This window comes from Uloborus diversus, chromosome 4 (assembly GCF_026930045.1).
Source record: "Uloborus diversus isolate 005 chromosome 4, Udiv.v.3.1, whole genome shotgun sequence".
NCBI classification, from domain to species: Eukaryota; Metazoa; Arthropoda; class Arachnida; order Araneae; family Uloboridae; genus Uloborus; species Uloborus diversus.
The window spans coordinates 11,012,058-11,021,489 of record NC_072734.1 but is presented as its reverse complement, the minus strand read 5'-3'; the positions used below and the strand labels follow the sequence as shown (position 1 = coordinate 11,021,489).

General features: G+C 29.5%; 1 protein-coding gene across 1 annotated transcript in view; it reads right to left on the bottom strand.

The window, feature by feature from the left end:
* Positions 1–3,903: 3,903 nt before the first annotated feature.
* The window catches only part of LOC129219819 (CUGBP Elav-like family member 3), a 75,279-nt gene continuing 69,750 nt past the window's right edge, over positions 3,904–9,432 (bottom strand). The window contains exon 14 of the mRNA XM_054854124.1: positions 3,904–8,153. The gene's annotated coding sequence lies outside the window, so the exon portion shown is untranslated. The remainder of the gene's footprint in view (positions 8,154–9,432) is intronic.

The following is a 9,432-nucleotide window of genomic DNA, read 5'->3' as shown; positions in this document are numbered from 1 at the left end:
TTGAGCGCGAACACTGCCTATTAAAGCCTATTTGCATAATCACAAAAGTAGGACAGCAATTTAAGGGAAAATGAAACATTTAAAAAATACTTTTTAACTTAGGTAAATATGAAAGCGTAATAAGAACTAATTTTTAAAGAGTGAATAAAGTGGTACAATAGACAGTCGAAAATTCACACAATTTAGGATTGGAGGTTGTGCGGATTTCAGGATTTGGTCGAGTTTGGGGCTATAAAATACCGATCATCATTTTAATTTATTAGAGCTGAATAATAATGTAAACAAAATGAACCTAACACATGGTAGCTTCTTATCAATTCTTTACAGTTATCCATACAAAAAATACTAAATACTAAAACTCTAAGCAATGAAAGCAATATACTAAAAATTGAGATATTATTTTTGAAATTTTCAGCTGATCAATTTCTAATGTCTTTCAAACTTTTGTTAAAAAAACTAATGTAAGTTTAAAAAAAAAATCATTAAGTGTAGTTCGCCAACATAACTTAGGTTTTTTTTTTTTTTTTAATGCAACACATGTCAGTGGATTAACACAAAATTGGGAACGGAATTCAGACTTTAGCAGAGTTTGATTTGGGGAATTTTTGGCACTCTACAGTTTTCGGCGCTAACAAATGTGGTAGTAATTGATGTTTTGACACCATTGGTTGTACTGGTTTTTGAAGCATTTAGTTATAAAATACAGATTAAGTGCTTTAATAGTTGATTCTTGCACTAAGATTTTTCTTTTTTACACTCATTTAAAGACTGTGTATGGTTTTGTATTAACTGAAAAAAAAGAGAGAGAGGGAGAGAGAAAGAGAAAGAATTGTAGCTTGATGGTAATTATCAATTACAACAAAATCTACTTATTTTTTGCATTTTTTTTAAAGAGTTAGAGGTTTCATTTTTCAAAATATATCACTGCTCATAGTAAAATTTTATTATGTGGCTCTTTGAAATGCATTTGGATATGCTTTATTTGAAGGTTGAGTTTTAAATTCAAGTTATGACTAATAGCTCAAAAAAATGTCATTTAGTTAAAAGGGGGGAAAGCAAATATCTCCAAGTTTATAAAGATTCACCCCTTTATTAAAAACAATTAAAAGTTACACCCTTAATAAAAACATATGAAATGTTACTTTCTAAATGGTTAAATAGGTAAGAAAGTAAGAATTGCATAATGATAAGAGTTATGACATTAAAATTTGTTTTTCCACCTTTATTAAAATCATATGAAATGTTGTACTAAACTTTTTTTAGCATTTTTTTCTTTTTTTTTAAACTTTTTAAAAACTTTCTTTTTTTAAGTTTGAATCAGGGATGGATTTCACACAGTTAAAAGAATGTTATATAATTATTATTTTTTATATATAAAGTTCCTTTTTAGTGTTATGATGGAAGTTTTGAAAGGTTCATTAAATAAAATGTTTCAGAGGGCAAAAAATACCTCGTCATTATACAGAAGGATCTGATTTCTCAAGTTCAAAAAAAGGTGAACTTTTATTCGCTTGTAAAAGAGCATGAATACCCTTACCACACTTTTTTTTTTTAAATGACTGAATCAGTCCCAAATAAAATCCACCACTAAAGATGACGAGTACCTCAGATTAGGATATATCTTGGGGCTTGGGGGGGGGGGGGGGAGTTACCGAACTTCTGCATGATTGACGCGATTGAGTCATCCTAAACTTCTCCGAGAAACATTGTAATTATGTTTCAGTGCTGCACATTTCCATTTTATTCATATTAATTTTATTTTATTCATATTGGTTTATTTTATTCATTTATTCATTATTTATTTAATCATCTATTTATTTTTTGTTTTAATTAAGTAGTAAATAATTTTTAACGCATTCAAATATTTTCCCTTACATTTTGATCTTTTGCTTTTCTTGGTTCTGTTACTAAGTAAGTGGAAGGGCATAAAGTAGGGAGCCAGTCACTATTTATAGTCTGCTTATTTTTAGTTATTGCTGCATTGCATTGTTCGAATTGATTTTGCAGTTTAATTTCTTGAGTGGAAACACTTTGGTAATTAATCTTTTGGAGCACTGACTAATAACAGAAGCCTATTTTAAATAGATCCGCATTACTTTCTTAGTAATATTAAATATTTCAGAATGACTTAACATTTCTAGCATCCGAACATTTTACTAATCGCCAGACAAAATTTGCTAAATAAGGAATTTTTTGGGAGATAACAGCGACGTCCCATTGGGACTTCCCTGTTGAAGAATGACTCTGCTTATTCATAAGATAAATAAATACATTTGTGCTGAACAGTCAAGTAAGAAAAACGTTTAAAAAAAGCACAAATTTGCCTATTACAGCAGACACGTGTTTCAGCGTTACAGGGAACGCCTTTTTCAATGCAAAAAGTAATGAGCTTATGGATGAAAAGACATCCGACAAAAGCTTTTGTCGGATGTCTTTTCATCCATAAGCTCATCCCTGTAATGCCGAAACATGTGTCTGCTGTTATAGGCAAATTTGTGCTTTTTTTTAACGTTGTTTTTTTTACTTTTCTGCTTATTCATATCTGAAGCCAAGAAAACATTTGCAGGAAAATAACACTATGTCTTCCATCCAAACTAGAAAACTGGACTGAATTATAATGGACTTAGTAAGAGAGTTCAACAATTTATGACCAACCTCTCATTAAAATCTTTCAGTCTTTGGCATTGATTCGATATTTTAGAATGAGCACCAGTTATCTAAAATGGTACAATGCTAAAGGAAAAATGGACTTGATATTTGAGTGATGGCAGCAAGATAGAAGACTCACATCAAGTATATTATTTACAAGATTAGAATTGCTTTGTATCAAACTAGAGAGCATTCTGTGATATGCAGACTTCAAAAATACTCTTTCGTGTGCACCAGACAGCAATACAAATGTGCTTCAGGTACTATACTAAAACAGAAATTTTTCACAATCATGAGTAACAAGACTAGAATTACAAATTTTATGTGTAGCACAAGTTGCCATTGTTTCCCAAAAAGAAGAAATGGATTCAATAGTTACATCAATGGGAAAAACTTTACAGTTAAAACATGAAGAAACCTCTTGGTAACAATATTTTAAAAAGTTAATGTTTTCAAAAATGTCGATATAATTTGCAAGCTCGGTCTTTTTTCCTGCATTAGTTTCACATCAAAAGGCATTCAAATCCGAATATTTTTTTTTCTTCAAAAAAATTTTAAAGAAAAATTAATGCCTCATAATGTCAAAGTCTTGTCCCACTACTATGAAAGTAGAAAGAACTACTAAGAAAGTGAAAGTTGAATGACTTTTTTTCCAATTTTGTCCCGCTCACCAATAGAAACAAGCTTTGAGCAATGATTAAAAATCAATTAAAATTACATCTAAAAGTTCTATAAATAAGTTTTTTAAGTGCTTTAACAATTTGGGAAAATTACAAAATATAACATCAAAACCATAAAGTTTGCAGCATTATGAAAAAAGTAATGTACAGATTTTTAGTAAAATACCTTCCAATTTTTAAAAACATTTCATTAATTTTTAAGAAACATCTTATGAAATTGCGTAATCATCAATTTTTAGAAATCCGTATATAAAATTTTCATAAAAATACATTTTAAGTATTTATCATCATATTTTGATGGCAATTTTTTTAAAATATGATTTGAGAATAATTGGAAATTTGAAAAAGAAATTCTACATTTTCAAATTGTAGAATAGATTTTTGGAAAACATCAGCAATTTTTTAGTATTAAAGCTAAGATTAACACTTCTCAATCTCTATGCTGTAAAAGATAAAGACAAACATAAAAATCAATATTTTGAAAAGTCACAAGGAGACATTTATGTTTGTATACATATATGTATATATATATATTTTTTCATGACTAAAACTGAGATATTACACCTTTCTGCCATTTCTCAATAACTTTACAAATACATTTTTCAAAGCTCGTATCATAATGTCTACCCTACGTAAGCATCAATATTCAGTAGGCAAGCATTTTTCACATTTACATAGTTGTATCAAATGGCCGCAGTTAATTACATAACATTTGTATTAAAATAGAACTGTATTACTTCAATGATGTGGACTGCAGATCAAGGGTGACAACCATTTATTAACAAGTCAAACAATTAAATGTATTCAGCATAATCATTTGAATTCTATGCTCCAATTGTATTAGCTACACAATGAAATGAAGAAAGTTCTACAAATCTATTACATCATGCATTATTGCAGGGGTGCTCTAATGGGGATCAATACAGCGGCTGAGGTACTAAATTTTTTAGAACAGTGTTTAAGGGGGGTCTTCGTCTTGTTCTGGGGGTTGCTCTGTAATGAGAGGGTGCCATTGCACTTTGGGATGGGGATGAGGCCCCTTGCATATTATGTTCCTTTAAAATAAGTGACCTAAACATTGGTTTTAAAATTAGAAGTGAAAACATTAATTACTCTAATGTGTGAATATGTGATGGTAGTACCCAATATAAAGAGAGGTTTTCAATATCAGAGGGAAGTACTGAAATAGAGAGTGATTATAGCATAAGGGACTATAGAATTCTGAACTTTTCCATCAAAAAATTGCCAGAGATTTTCTCTCTATGTGGTCATAACATTAGTTGTTAACAGATCAATTAAAAAGAAATTTCTTTCTAAAATGAAAAGTTTAATGTTTAAATTTTGTCTCTTTTTTTTTCTGTTTCATTGTTTGATTTGGTTTTAGTAATTTCAATTTTAATTCAAAGTTAGAAGTGCAACAAAACACTGAAAAACATTGCTATGAGCAGTTTTTTTTTTTTTTTTTTGTTTATTTGTTTTTTGGCGTACTCTGGTAAACTTTCAAAACCAAAAATACTGTATCAGCAGCATAGAGAAATTTCTCTGTTAAAGCTCTGGACTAGGAATTCTGAATAGTAGCCACTGGCTACTAGTCACAAAAAATAGTAGTCATTTTGGACTTTAAGTGGCCAGTTTTTGAAAAAAAAATACACAACACAAAAAATAAATAACCTGAAGGGAGTTTGCTCCGAATTACGTCGCTAAGATGGACTTGACTGATGCAGTGAAGGTCTCAGGATTGGACGCGTGCTGTCATTGCACTATTTATAATATGATTTTTGGCAAATAAAGAAACACATGGTCGCCACTTTTGGCGACTAAGACTTGTTTTTTTGGTAGTCATTTTTAATGAAATGGTCGCCCATTGGCAACTGGCGACCGCCAATCTAGAGCTTTACTCTCTACCAATGACTTTAATCTGTTTCTTTAACAGGTATTGAATGGAAAGATGTTTTCTGTAAATACTTATTGTAAATAGGATTTATTGGCTGAGAAAATGAAATTCCTCGGAAACTGTGGTCAAGTAAAGAAATTAAAAAGGGATTTATGAAAGATTATTGAATTTAAAAATTATGTAGCTAAGGCTAACCTGTCACCTCATATAATGGTGTGATTAGCTCTTCATAGTCTTCACAATGCTTTCAAGTTTGTTTTTCTCTATTTATAGTGGATTTTAGGAATGAGATTTTTAAAATGCAGAGAAAATTAAAAAGCAAAAAGTATTCTTAAATTGTTTGAGTAAATATGATCTTAGAGAGCATACCGTATTCCCCCGCATTAATTGGCATGCCGCAAAATTCGGGGGTCACCAGATTTTCAACAACACTTGCCTGGTCCTTTCCGTCATGCCGGAAACATCGAGATTAAGAAAAAAAATTAATATATATATATATATATTCACAGCGATAACTATATAAGTTCTATACCTATCCTATTAATATTACTAAACAGTTTAATTTTGTTTTTAAAATACTAACAAAGCAATAAAAATATTATTCAATAACAAATATGTTTATAAAAATTAAATTAAAACTAAGCAAGTATTTAAGCAGTAAGTTACCGCCTTAAAGCCAGTGCTAAAGAAGTTACCATAGCTATTCAATAAATAAAAATTAAACTTATCTCTTGAAAGGAACCAAAAATAATTTATTTAAAAAAATTATGGGCGAATTGCAGTAACAATGGTTTGATTTCTGATTCAAACTGAATGGAGAAATTCACTATAGTTTTGTTGCAAAATAAACCTCAAATGGTCAACCGTGCTTTTTTTGGGCATGTCGGCTAATGCTAGGTTATACAGTAATTACTGTCAAACTAATGGACACTACAGATATGTGCTACATATTGTACTCCTGCATAAAAAGTTTTCTTAATTTTATTTCTCATTTTGTCATTGATTTCAATATTTCAGTATTCTCTTACTAATTCTATGCCACTGATATGATGACCTCTTAATAAGTAACGAGCTGTTAGTCTTTATTTTCTTATATATTTCAACTCAAAAATTTATTTACCACTTCAATCATCTATGTGAAAAAAAAAAAAAAAGTTTTTAGTTTTCCTTTTTTTCACTCAATTTTGAACATAAAAATATGGATAGGATATTCTCAGTAATGAAATAATTATCCTTTATATTTGATCTACCCTCGCACATCAATATTTAAAAATGCATATATGAGACATTTCTTTCTTTTATAAAGTTACAATTTTAAACATGTTACAAGATGTGAAAGAAAAGTAACATTTGAATGAGAAAACATGCAAAATTAGAAGTTTGACATGTCGTGTTCTCCCTTATCAAACAAGTATGATAAATTAAAACCAAAATATAAATAAATAACAAAATATTATTAACAAAAATATTAACATATTAAACAAAGAATATAATTTAACGAAACTTTTTCAATCTCTGGTCAAAAAACTAGGCAAACTTTTATCGATTTCTCAGCCAAAGTATTTCCTGTTAAAATACATGGAGAAAAGTTTTAACATTATAGTGATCAATGATTTAAAAGGAGATGCAACGATAAGCTTGCATTAAGGACACTCTAACTTTAAGTTAAAATTTCAAATCGAGTAGAGCATAATTTTAATTTAATATTCAATTTAGCGATTTCCTAAATTTACCAATAGATTTTACTGATCCATATTTGATTGGATGAACTGCATGTATCTCTGATTTAACGATACCGATTTTTAACAATAATATTCAATAGTCCCTTACCAGTTGTTACATCTTGTTACGCTATATATCTGCAATCATAAGAAATCAAAGACAAATTATCTGCAAAATTCTCATTTGAATCAAAAGTAAACATTAAAAATGGAAGGTTTTTTTTTTAAATTCCACTTTAAGTTCTTATGATAAAAAACTAAGTTATTTTGAAGCATTTTACACAATACTCAAATCAAAAAATATATAAAATATGAGAAACAAAACTTAAATAACACAAAAAAAGTTTGTCACCCTATCACATGCAACAGAGCATCTCAACTTTTTCAGACGTATTCGATATCAAACAGTATAAAAGCACAAATGGATTGAAATATCAATTCACTTTGAATGGACAATAATTACTTCACTGAAGTGTTGCCATTATGCAAAGAACATTCTTAGAAATTATATTTTATGTTAGATGCAATAAAATTACTGCAAGTACAAAGGATATTCTTAAATGCTACATTTTTTTTGCACGAGAATGCATCAGCATGATTTCTAAAATTTGGCATTTTACATTAAATAATATCTTACATCTCATGAATTATTTTAAGAACATTGATTACACTGAATATTAAAAATGATGAAAACATTTGGAAAAAGACTACTGCAACATTCACAAGATCTTTTATCATTGTAAATGTAAACCGACTTTTGGATACACAAAAATTGATAAAAATTATCTAAATAATTCATTCAAGTCGGCTGGAATAAGAGAAAAGCAATTATTTACAGTTAAGAATAAAATCTTGAATAATATAAATTTCAAATTAATTGTCCATACAATTCCGTTAAAATGCTAGCACACATTTTCTGAAAAATGCTACCAGCAAGTGATATGACTAATGCTTCAACATATTTTTCAGTTCTCTAATTGTTCGTGATTAGCATAGGCCTGACAATACAGACTGATAAAGTACTGTATTTTAAATACATAGTAGAAAACACATTTTTTTTAAAAAAAATTTCCACTAATACTCATCAGGAGCAGGTTCCCTTAATGAACAGGTTGATATCATCATCTAAGAAACCCTTTTTTTATCCTTAGCAAAAAAGCACTTTCTCTCAGGTGTAGCAAGCACATCAGACGATGTCTATTTTGGCACCTATAAAAACGTCATGCTCATGAAAATTCTACAAAAAAATAACTACATAATAAATTCCAAGTATCGTTTTTCAAAATGCAAAACATTTCATAATAAACCCAAAATTAAAATTTAAGTACTTTGAAATATTTATAATATGCTTCAATTCCTCTTCTAAAGATAGCATAGTAAGATAAAATATGAAGTAACTGCACACAGAACTCAAAACTATCTGCAGTCTGCAGGTATGTAAAACAATATACAGTGGGTAAGTAAAATTTTCAGTAATGCAGTGTTTATCTTGCTTTCAATCATGTATCCATGAAAGCAAGAGACGAACTTTTCAATGAATTTATCTACATGTTTTGAGTATAATTATTGTTTAATATTGATATTAATTAAAAATTATTGGGTGATATTCATATCTGCACAGTGGCAAATATATTCGCACACAGTGTGGGCGTCTACGTTATCTAACTATGGATAGCAGAAGTTTATAAGTTCAGCTGTAAGAACCACAATAATGTAAGTCTGTGAATAAGTAAAGATGCACTTTATTTTTTATAGACATTTGAGGCAGTGAGAGAAGCAAAGGGATATAAGTGCACTTTTGGGAAAAGAACAATTAAAGTTTAAACCCTAAGTAAGCTTTTATTGAAAAATCATGCTGTACAGTAGCAATTTCAAGAGCTATAACTACCATCTCTTGTCACAAAACAAACGATAGTTTCTCTTACCATTTAGACCATTTTTCTCAAAATTTTTAATTTTGGCACTTGCTTTTAGGTGCTTCATTTCAAAAATCATACTCACAGAAATCTGGCCAGAGGAAATTTGAGTCCCTTAACAGACTCTTCACAAAAATCCGATCTTTCAGAACGGACCATTCACAAAATCCCCATCAACCAAAACGGATTATTCACAAAATTCTGATAAACAAGAATGGATCTTTCACAAATTGTTTATTGAAAGAGCGAATCTGAAATAAAAATAAGGCTCATTTCCGGTGCATAAAACCAATAATTTTTTGAACCTTTTTTAAAGTTAGAGGGCTGAGCTTATACAAAATCTGCTAATTTTGAAATACAAAAACAAATTAACACACTTGTGATGCTCCTGCAAGCAATAAATAACTCTACTGCCAAATAAATATAATGCTTGTTTGTTTCTTTCTCTGAAAGAAATTAACAGCGGAGTCAGTTTGGTTTTAAATAATTTTGCTTGTTTGTTTTATCCCAGCTATTTTGCAGCAGTGTTGTTGTAAACTTCTCTGAAAAGACTTGGTAAGCACTTTGCCTCC